Below are 12,206 nucleotides of genomic sequence, written 5' to 3'. Positions count from 1 at the left end.
AATCCTTACTGAAACAAAATGACCCATCTTCAGGTACAGGAAATTGGAAATGTTACATACATGAAGAAGCAGAGCCCTCCCTCCAGTCCATCTGCCTTGGTCCAGGCCTCAGAGGGAGAGAAGAATGCTGGACCTGATCCCCTCACCATTCCCTTCTCCTTTTGTGTCGTGTCTTTTAGATTGTAAGCCTGAGGGCAGGGAACTGTCTATTATCCCCTCTGTTGTAAACTGCTCGGATTCCCAGTGATTGGGCGGTATATAAATAAAACCTATTATTATTATTATTATTATTATTATTATTTAGTTTCAATTCACTTGATTATGTTTATAAAGGAAGTAAAAAAAAAATGGCTGGAATTCATAGTCACAGTTATGAATGTGTAACCAAGAGTTAGAAATCCACACCTGATTCGTATGCACAATTATGGCAACAGCTTAGGAAATATGTAGGGATTGTAAAAGATCCTTAGTCTTGCTTTATCAGACAGCAGCTGCTGTGAGAGATGGAAGTCTGTTGTTCTGTTCATTGGGATTCAGCAAATGAATGGATGTTATCAGACAAGGGAAATTGGATGTATAATCCAATGGCAATCCGAACGCAATCATGGGGTTTAACATTATTGTGTGATAGACTACCACACACAATTTCGGGCAATGGGAAGTCAGTCCGAACGCAATCATGGGGTTTCACGTTATCGCATGAGAGGTGATCACATGCAGTTGCAGGCAGTGGCAAGCTATTTTTGGGCAATGGGAAGTAAGTTTGAACGCAATTAGAATTCACATAAATTCACTGAACTGGCAAATTCATGTGAATGCGTTCTGGCCCCACTTTCTTTTCATTCGAAATTAAGAGAAATTCCTCCCGTGTGATAAACTCGAATGTTTCTACCCACTCTTCCACCAGCAGTCTCTGGTAGAAAAGGGATTCTGATTTTGATCATCAAACTGGAAATTCCTGGTTGAAGTGGGGTGGAAATGTCAGTCTGTTGCACTGATCTCTGCTACTCACAGTGGCTGCTGCTTGGTAGGAGGAGACTGGTTGGGTGGGCCTGCAGACATTACTAAGTTAACTATACTTAGTAGCTGATATTGGCCAGTGGTTCCAAGTTGTGCTTGAAATCTACTTCCAGAACATCCCATTCAACTTAAAAAGATTGGCAGTGGAATGAATACTTACAAGGATGTTGAAGATAGTCCCGGCATATGTGGCAACTATCCATTAGGACAATTTAATAATGATTATGGCTTATACCTCTTAAGGCAATAGTATAACTGCATGTTAGGGGCTGGACTGGATGATCCTTGTTTCTCTCCCTCTATTCTATGACCCTCTTCCTCAATTCTATGATTCTATAAACTTGTGAATACAGTGAGCTCTCCACATTCACTGGAGTTAAGTATGCAGGATCCCTGTGAAAGTGTAAAAAATATAAATAAAAAACCACTATTTTTTTTATTCAAGAGAATACCTCTCTAGGAATCTCTAGGTCCTCCAGCACAACCCTGTGATCAATATCTACTGGAAGCTGAGCATAAAGTTGTGCTGGAGAACCCTTCAAATGTCTAGATCCTTCAGTGCAACTTTTGGCTAAAAAGTCATGCTGGAGGACCTAGAGACTCCTAGAGAGAACATATTAATTAAATCCATGAATAATCAAATCCTCAAAAGTCAAAGCTGCAAATGTGGATGGCTGACTATACTGCAAAAAGGAACTCAAGCAGTTTTGGGATGCTTTCTAAGGTTATTTAAGAATGACTGTAAGACTTCCAGGGATAGAATGACCCCTTTTCTTTTTCTTTTGCTGTCTCAGAAATATTGTGGATAGTTGCATAGCCTGCTCTAAAGGATTCATAAAAGAAGAGCTGTCTATTACAATTAGCTAGTGTCTAGATGATCTATATTATATTAAAGGGAAAAAAAACCAACCCCTTCCTCCCCAAACCGCAGTTGCTGTTCACTGGCACTGAAAACAGAAAAGTGCTTAGCTTCATCAGAGCTTGAAAACGTTATTTTTGAGGTCTACAGCTCTCAGAATTCCCTAGCCACCACAACCACTAGTCATGATTCTGGGAGTAAAAGTCTGAAGTAGTCACTTTCCCAAGCTCTGAATACTGTATAAATTGAATAAAATGTTGAGGATTTAGTGTTAGATAAAACAAGGCCTGCCAATTCTCAAGGCTGTCAGACTATGGGAGAGGCAGCCAAGTTCCGCATCTCCACAGACCCTTTTTATTGTTCATACTGTGTTCAACAACCAGACAATAGCAATTTTCTCAGTTTTTTAAAAAAGTTCCCAACTGTGGGTTGCAGTTATCATCTTTATGGTGAAATATCCTTGCTTTGTTCAAATAGAGCTGAGGCCAGTTTTTTCTAAAGTCCTTGTGGGCCAAATGGTTCAAGTGGGCTGTAATTCTTTTTCCAAGAAATTACAAAAAACAAGCCATAGACTCAAGGTTGTGTTTCAACAGGAGATTTTAAAAATGGAAACCACAGTGAATCACACCATGTTTTCACAGTGAATCAGGCCACATTTTCACATTTTCTGAGCTGCGTAGTCTCAGAGATGTTTGTATCTTTATCACTGTAGAAAAAGTCAATTGCACGGCATTTTCACCAAATATTCTCCGTCTCTTGTGAAGGCGCTCCTGTTCCCTCACATCCTATCCCACAGAATAAAATATAGGCTGAATAATCAAGTATGTACCACACTGCATTCACAGTAAGTGTTGCTGCTACTTTCTGCAATAGTAACAAGTGAAACAACAAACTTGGAAATAAAAAAAGAAGCTGTGATATTGCTAGTGCCAAGAGAAAAAATGGGGGAATTTCTGCAGAACTTGGAAGAGAAGATCTTTGTTCTATTTTTTGTCTACAAATCCTGGAAGGCCCAAGCCAGCATGGCAAGTGGTCATATTGGCTGCTGCCACACTGCAGAGTTAATGCAGTTTGACACTGCTTTAACTGCCTTGGTTACATCCTGTAGAATCTTGGGATCTGTAGATCCCAGAGCTCTCTGACAGAGGTGGCTAAATATCTCACAAAACTACAAATCTCAGAATTGCATAAAGAGCCATGGCAGTTAAAGCAGTGTCAAACTGCATTAATTCTGCAGTGCAGATGCAGGTGCAGATGCAGCCATTGATTGGTGGATGCTGGGCCTGCATTCCAAAAATAAACTTTTCCCAGGAGATATTCTCCGCCACCCTGTTTCTTTGCCCATAAAATGAGTGAACAATATTCATAAGCTATTTACATGTTGCTCTAAATTCCATTCCATGTATAAGCAGATGTTGGGTGTGACATACAAATGTTTCATGTTAACAACTGCTTAAAAGAAACTAAGGCACGGGATAGAACGCCTCAAAAGGGTGGCCTGCCTCCAGAGAGACACCGCAGCCACCAGACCGTGCAGTGTCCATCTGGAGTAAAATGAACCCAGAAAAATTGGGTTCTTTTTATGCCACCGTTACGTAAGTGATGCACAGAGATGTGTGGACGCTGTGCATTGCTTACATCAAAATGGTAGCGCCTGTATGGATGGGACACTGCCATTACTACACCGCTTGCACGTACTAGGGTTAGGGACTGTGTGGTTGGTGCACGGTCCCTAACCCTAAAATCGGCACCAACGCGCCACATTGGCTTGTTTGTTCTGGGCCTAGGTTTACTTCATCTGTGATTGATAGTGTGATATTCTCCAACTGGCCATTCATGAGAACTAAGGACACAGTTATAATTCAACAATTTTCTTGCAAATCAAACAGCACAAGTCCACCCCCATTATTTTATTTTGCTGAAGGCTCAACTTCACTTTCTGAGAGAGCTGTTCATTTGCTTTGCTTGTCACCTATTTCCCACAAATTAAGTCGGGGGATGGGGGCATGTTTTTTTTTTATTACAGTGATACTTGAGAAACTTTTAACTGACTTGCCATATGTTGTCAATAGTCCAAAAATATATAACAGTGATGTCTGTAATATGCAAAGGCTCTGGATTGATTAGCTTGAGTATATACATTCTTGTGTCAATTCTTTTGCCTCTTCCCAGTCAAGAAAATAGTACCTTTTGCTTTAGGCTTCAGCCACTCAATGTTGCAGCCAGATGACCCCCACATCCCATCAAGACACTCACTTCAGAGACTTTGAGTCACGAGGTGACACAAAGCACAGAATCTTCTTGCCTTGTGGTCAAAGATGGTAGCAAGATGCAATGTTAGCAGCTCAGCTGCTTAGTTCTTAGTGCTAACTGATTATTAGATGAGTTTGGGTTTTTGCTGTTGATTTGCATTAATATGTAAATGAAAAAAATAGTTCTGGGGGGTGAGATAATTTCTTTGTTCTGAGCATCAAAAACCATATAATGAGTTTTATCACTCATTTGCAGAAAAAAGTGGTGAAACATGTTTATCATTGCATGCGATTTCCCCCATGCATACATCTTGTATTTAGCATGCTTGAGTTGTGGTTCATCACTGGAAAGGGAAAAAATACGTTAAATTTGTAAATTTGATTATGCAGCCATGTTTCTCTGAGGAAATACCACTGGGGAAATGAGTTAACCTTAGCAAATATGTATTTCCCAATTAATAGCTAGTTTGATATTGACTTGATGCAAATACTTTGCAATAGGCCTCATCACGAGTGGCACTCCCAACTCTAAGAAGGTGTTGCCACCTGTCCTTTTTATACAGAAATGTACTTTTTTAAAAATCAAAATTGTATTATCCATTTGATTGGGAAATACAATTTTGATCAACTGGGAGGTTTGTATGATTAACTGTTAAACGTGGAGTTGTTGTCTAGATGGTGTAGCTTCAATGGTTCTAAGTATAATCAGAGCTGCCTCCTTGAGGGTCAAGCTATGGAATGTGAAACTTTCCATGACTTATCTCTCATAGTCAAAAGGCTGTTTTGCATAATGAAAGAGGGGACAACACCAACTCTACCAGCTGCTTTTTGTGAGTAAGACATTAGATGTTTCAATTATAAAATTTCATGCTTTGTTGTTGTTAACTGCTGTCAAGTCAACTTTAACTTATGGTAACCATATGAAGGAGAGACTTTCAAGTTACCCTGTCACCAACAGCCCAGGTCTTGCAAATTCAGGCTATGGCTTTCTTGATTGAGTCTATTCATCTATAATGCAGGTCCAGTACATACCTGTGAAAAAGGCTGGACTGGACACGGCCAGTTTCCCTCTGGAGGGACGCCACAGCAGCCAAATGGCACATGGGGAGAATGTCAGCAGTGTTCCACTGGCACACTGTGACATGTCCAAGATGCAAGCATGGTGCTCGATGGTGGAGACATGCCACATATGGATGGTGCCACGTAAAGATGGTGCCATCCATACATGTTAGGGTTCTGGAGCATGCGGATGCTACATGCTCTGGAACCCTAATATCGGTGGCAACACGGTGCTTTTGACCCGTCTGTTTCGGGCCGCACTCTTCCTTTTTTTCCTATGCCTTCTGTCTTACCAAGTATTATTGTCTTATCAACTGTAGTCAACTCAAAAAGGCATGACACATTTGGAAAACCATAATGTTGTGTCCTTTAGGACATTATGCTCTATCCAGGGCAAGGTTTACTGACCTTTCCCCAGTTTAGCAGCTGAGGACAATCTACTAGGCAGCCCATTCACCTTCCTTTGGGATTTACTACCTCCACTGTCTTTGTAAATGTCCCAATGAGCCTATAAATTAGAAATATTAATAGAATGGCACTGTGAGTTTAAACCAATAACATTTATTGTGCCTTTTATGGCATAATTATTACCAATTGACATTTAAGGGAGTCTTGTAATCTATCAAGGTGAATGGCCTTTGAAAGCTATTACTCTACGATAAAATAATAACAATAATTATTATTGTGGAAAAAAGAAAGAGTGAGTGAAGGAAAGAGAGAAAAAGACAAAACAGTTGTATGGCTCAAGTCTAGGTAATTCATTATATAATATTAGTGATGGGCTTTAATAACATTTCTTAATAGGTAAGATTTTCATTTATACTTTGATGGTTAGGATATTAGGCTCTTTCTGTCAGTGCACATGTTTTGCAATGAGACAGCTAAATAGAAGGTTAATTAATTTGATTTTGAGCTCTTGCTCTGTCTCTGCCATCTAATGTACACTCTATTTCCAAAAGCTTCCTCTTTATGGAGGGTCATTCTTCAATAATCAGTGCTTGTTCTGCTTCTGCTATATATGTTAATGTGCAACCATGTCAGATTTCAGAAGGGATTTGTTGGAAAGAGAAAGATGCTGAAACCTCTGGTAAATATCCTCTCGAATATCCTCTGTGAGACACGTAGCAAACTCATCTGTATGTAGCACCTCCAAGACTTGCTGATTGAATTCCAACATGGAGACTGACAACATCTTCACAATTTAAATAAATAGAGCATACACTTGATAGTTGAACCATATGCTATGCTTAATGCCATGGACCATTGAAAATACTTGGGCAAAGTGAAATCATCTCTGAGAATTTGGATAAACACACATTTAAATGGCCTGTTTATTCAGGTCAGGCGTAGGCAACATGCAGCCTGTTGGACACATCTGTCCCCTCAGTTATTTGTAACTAGCAAATGCCAAAAGGATTTTTAAAAAATGGTTCAATTTGGCTATTCCTCTCTAGAGAGAATGCTTTTAATGCTCCTTCCTCTGCTTCAGGTAGGTCATATATTATGTGCTGTGATGCATTTCCTCCCTCTTGGTTTCCCATGGGGTCCTATTATGCAGCTTCATGCTGGTTGCTCTCCAGCGGCCACCTAGATGTTGCTAAAAAAAGAAAGGGAGCAGAGGTCCCACAGTTCATTGCTGTTCAGGAAACCTCCTGAGTGTGGAATGCTTATTCCAGAGGGCAAAGTAAAGCACAGCTGGCAAGTATCTGAAGAGAACTGGGAGGACGTGCTGTGAATAGTTTGGGTTGCTTCATAATAGAATATAAGGATGTGTGTTTATGGGGATATATTTCAGTTTTGCTTTGTCCTCCATCAAATTTTTGCCAACCAAGTTTTTTCAATCCACAAATATGAAAGAACTTTCAAACTTGGGTGGTTTTTTTTGGGGGGGGGGGGTAAACTCGTGTAAAAACAAACTGAAACTCAAAGCTGAGTGAGGAGCATCTAGTAGATTTGCACCATCTCAAAATTGTGTTTCTGTCTGTGTATCTTCAAGAGGCCTGTCAACTTATGGTGGCCCCATAATTCATAGGGTTTTAGGAGGCAAGGTATACTGAGAGGTAGTTTTGCCAAGTCCTCCCTCTGAAATATTGCCTACAGTACCTGTATTTGTTGGTAGGCTCCCAGTACTAATCAGGGCTGACTCTGTTTAGGTTCCAAAATTAGACAAGATCTGGTGCCATTACACAGAAATAAAATAATGTTTGCAAAACAAGCATATACCTTTATGGATCGAAAAAAACATTGGGGCTAAACAGACAGCCATAAAGGGGCATCTTAACACTGCCCCTCTGAGTGCCAGATTGAGGCTGTGGCAACCACCTGCCACAGCCCTGATCCAACATTTTTCCAGTGCAAAAAAAAGTGGTAAAAAAGGAGCCCATTTTGTCGCCACCGTGGCTCTTCTCCGCTCTTGCAGCATGCAGCTTCTAATCACTGTGCTGAAGACTCCAGGCTTGGGGGCAGAGTCAGGCATGCGATTGCCACACCCCCACACCACCCCCAACCTGGCTCTTACTGATGGTCAGCTTTCCCCCCAATGTTGGGCTTGACAGTCTCAACAAAAGGAGAATTTTCATACCATCCAAGATATATGAAAAAAAAATTCATCTCACCTCAAGCTTTCACACATTGGTGAAGCTTGCAGGGCACTTTCTTCTTATCCTTGTTTCATATCCGATTACAACACTTTCTGATTTCTTCCTGTACTGTAAATTTGTTCAAATCACTGATATGCTTTGTGTTTTCATTTTAAAATAAGTGCATTGATTGGTATGCACATTATCACCCAAAAGGCCCAGTAAGCCTTCTCATTGTGTACTGTTTGAAGTGAGATGAACATTTTCTCACAGCAAGTCTTGGAAGGTATGAAAATTCTTCTTTTGTTAAGACAGTTGAGTGTGAACAAAAATTACAGAGCAGGAAGAAAGCAGAGTCCTGCAACAGTTTTTGAAACAAACATGGGAAGAAACTCAGCAAAACTGAGAATGTGAGATTTTCCCTAACAACCATTTTTGTCCTGAATATCATGGTCATGGTCATTGGCAACTAGTGGTGCATGAATCAAAGATAATTCATTATGCATATGTTTTACCCAATCAGGTGTTCTCCTCAATTCAATTATTTGCAGAACCACCTCCTCCTCTTCCTCTTCCCCCTCCTTTACTTTTTGTCATGGTAGCAGATTTGGGACAGAAAATATTATGCAAAGGAACAATCACTTTCTACTAGAAACTTTAAAGCCACTTATATGCATGTATATAAACAAGAATGTCCTCTTGCTCCCTTTTTTATTTGTAATTCTTTCACAGTCATCACTCACATTCAGTGCTAACACAGTATGCTCAGCACCGCATCCAAAGAAGTGGGCTTATATCCATGGAAGTTCATGCAAAAATAGAAACAATTTAATCTTAAAGGTGCTGCCACATCTCTTTTTTCCACTCTCCCTCCTTCGGTTTACAAAGTACATACAAATATCTGTAAAGGGTGAAGTCAGAAGCTCCTTCTCACATCACAGATTCTGTTGAGACAAGGCAGTCCAGTATCTTGAGGATATTGTTGCTCCTTTAGAACAGGGAAAATCTGGCACTAGTGAATTCTGTGATGGTGTTCCTATTGAGAACACTGAACCATGGGCAATCCTTGGTTTCATTGTGCACCAAGCATGCTGTGTCATTTGGAGCTATTTTCAACAGAACTGCAGCTTAAAGACAGCTCAATATGCCTTACAGCAGCAACAACAGCTGTATGCAGGCTCTTTCACAACTGAACACATGGCTAAGAGTTTGGGTAATTGCCTTTCTTGACAGCTAAGTAAATTCCAAGCAGGGGCACACCTCTTTCTGCCCAGTTTGTTTAAGAGATGTCATGATTGAAATTAGTTCTCACTGTACATAGCAGCATGCTCCGTCAGATGAGCCTCCCATCACAGCACATGTGCCATTTAAGCTAAAACAATATTTTCTCCTGCAGCCTGACAAAACAAAACAAAAGCACCATGGTTTTGTTTACATCCCCGACTGTGTTCCTCTTAAGGCCCTTCTGCATTTTGCACAGAGTATAACAGAGTGAGCCTTCTTCAAATGCCCACATGAAAGAGAATGCAGCTAGTTTGTGATGCAGAGCCCTGAGAGAGTGCAATAGGCCAGAATTAATAACACACAGTATATGATAGAGTCTTCAGTGAAGCAATCTCAATCTGTCAACTATTGTGGTTGGCCAAGCTGAAATGAGGAATGTGTGACAGAGAATATGGCTGAGTAGATGAGACCAAATATGTCATTTAAGAAATGAGGGTGTCTTTTTGAGGCGTTTACCCTCCTTCATCCCATTCCCTTGACCCAAAGGAACTCTCTATAAATAATGGCTTCTGCATCTCTCTTCCTCCTTTCAATCCTTTTTGCTGCATTTGCAAGACAGATACCTTTTCAGCACTCAGTTAAATACTGAGCAGGTGCTGTAAATGGTGAGAAGCAGGGAACCTATTGATGGGAGACCATAGAGATTCCATGTAATGCTTTGCACCTGTTCACACCCCCTCCCCTTTACAGTTATTTGCACCATAGCTGAAAGCTGGACAGTCAAGGTGAAATCCCAGGGTGATGCTGTAAATATGATCAGCATGGTGCATCCTGTCCTTTCATGGCTATTAAAGAAACATCTGCCCTGGATTATTCCCTGCTTTTTATTTTTTCAAGAGCAAAAGTAGAGACGTAAAACTGAGAATGGTTAGTAAATGAGAAAACTGAGAAAATAAAAATCACAGGGAAAGTCTGAGTCCTCTCCCCACTGCACAGTTGCTCTTAAGAAGAGTCTGCACTTTCTCACAACTAAATTTTGCAAATTTCTGTGAAACGCAGAAAAATGGAAAAAGACAAGAATAGTTGCTTTGGACTAATATAGGCAATTAAGATGGTCTGGCTTGCGTGTGTCTTTGTGATCAATCAATTTGCTCTTTGAGTTTAGTTTCACAAAGACAGCTGTTTTGTGCAAACTGTGGAGACCATGGATATTTTTTTTTCATATTACACAATTAACACTTTAACATAATTTAAACTGTCATGGCAGCATCCTACAGAATCCTGGCATTTGTAGTTTGTGAGGCACTAGAGCTGTCTGGCAGACAAGTCTATGTACCTCACCAAATTTCAAATCCCTGAATCTGACAGGATGAAGCAATGGCAGTTAAAGTGATATCAAAGTGCTGTAACAGTGTTGTGTGAAATAGGCTTCATCTCATGGCAAAATCTCTCAAACTGATCAAAGAATATTTGCAATGTCATTATGTTGCACTGACCTAGCCAGCCGTACCTAGAACCTTGCTAATGGTGAGTTTATTTTCATAAGGACTAAACTGCAGAGGTCATACTTTGGCTATATAATGAAAAGACAACAATGCTGTAAGGTAGAAGTCAGCAGGAAAAGAGAAATACCACATTCCAGATGATTAGATTCAATCAAGGAAGCCATGATTCTACGTCTTAAACAGGGTGGTTGATGATAGGGGGACTTGGAGGTTTTTCAGTCATTAGGTTACCATAAATCAAAGTTGATTTGGTTGTTCTTCATTGCTAGGTTTGTGGAAATCTTTGTGTTTCATTTTCCTGGTATGTTTCATAGCCTAGTCAGAATTCTTGTTTCATACTGATGTGCAAGATTTTTTTTTTTTTTCTCTCCCCCCCCCCCCCCCACACCACCACCACCACAAAAGTGTATATTTATTCTAGTATGACCATTCTTAATGCAGCAGCAATCCTTTTCTTAATGGACAATTTTTATGCACTTTCCCCATTGACTAAAGCCTATTTGCATGCAATTTTAAAATGAGCATAGTTTTAGACTTACACATTTGCTTATGCATAATTTTAAAAATAAATAAAAAGAATCTGATGATCTCAGGTTCCTTGTGATGATGGGAAATTCAAAAAATATGTAATGCTGGAGTCAATTAGTACCTTGACATCAGCTCTGACTTATGGCAATGTATGGCTCTGACTTTTGGTTTCCCAGAGTTTTAGAAATTTATCACACAGGAGCGAACCTGTACAAAAATGGGATTTAAAGTGAAAAACCCTGCAAAAGTGGATTTATTATCAGATGTTAACCCAACATTAACCTGGACAGAAAGCAGAAAAGACACCCAAAAGCACAATTGATTTTCAGATGACGTTGCTGTTAAGGTGCATTAACGTGACATTAAACTGGCTAGAAAGTAGACAAAACACGATTCTTTTTACTTCCAGAAAATCCCGAAAGCAAAAAGAATGTTTTGTTGACTTTCCAGCTGGTTTAATGTTGTGTTAAACCCAATATGTCTGAAAATCAATTTTGTGTGTCTTCTTAGGGTTTTTGTTGTTGTTTTAAATCCCATTTCAAATCTCGTTTCTATACAGGATGCCTCCTGTGTGATAAACTCTTTAGTTTAACACTGAAGCCACCATATCATGCTGACCATGAGGCAAATTCCAAAAGCCATTTATTAGCACACTTGGCTCTCCACATTTACAGCCTTGACTTTTGTGGATGTGGAGGGCTTACTGTAACAGCTTTATCAGTAAAAATGCTGCACAAATATCTGCAAGAAGTTACATGCTAGTCAGAGATCATGGAGTTTACACACACACTTGTGAATGTGAGTTCATTTTCCTTCCCTATTCATGACCCTGGTTACCACTAGAATCAGATTGACAAGAAAGAGGGAGGGAGCATGTAGCTGGGCACTAGCAGCTACAGTTGTGTTGTCAAGAGAACTGGCTACAGATGATCAAGAAAGATATATGTAGGATTGTAGATAGGGATATTTGATTTAGAAATCATTTGAAATCTTTTGTGATTAGAAACACTGAGTTGTAAAAACATCCTTTTGGATTTCATTGGTGCTTGCTGCTTCTCCCTTCATCTCTTCTGTGATGGTAAAGTCACTTGCTTTGAGCGAAGAACAAGTATACTGATTACTTATGCAGCATAAGGCAAATTGAGATGCTTGCTATAAGAAGTGGGTGGTGGTGGTTCTT

Source organism: Sceloporus undulatus, chromosome 5 (assembly GCF_019175285.1).
Source record: "Sceloporus undulatus isolate JIND9_A2432 ecotype Alabama chromosome 5, SceUnd_v1.1, whole genome shotgun sequence".
Lineage (NCBI taxonomy): Eukaryota > Metazoa > Chordata > Lepidosauria > Squamata > Phrynosomatidae > Sceloporus > Sceloporus undulatus.
This window is presented reverse-complemented; position numbering follows the sequence as displayed.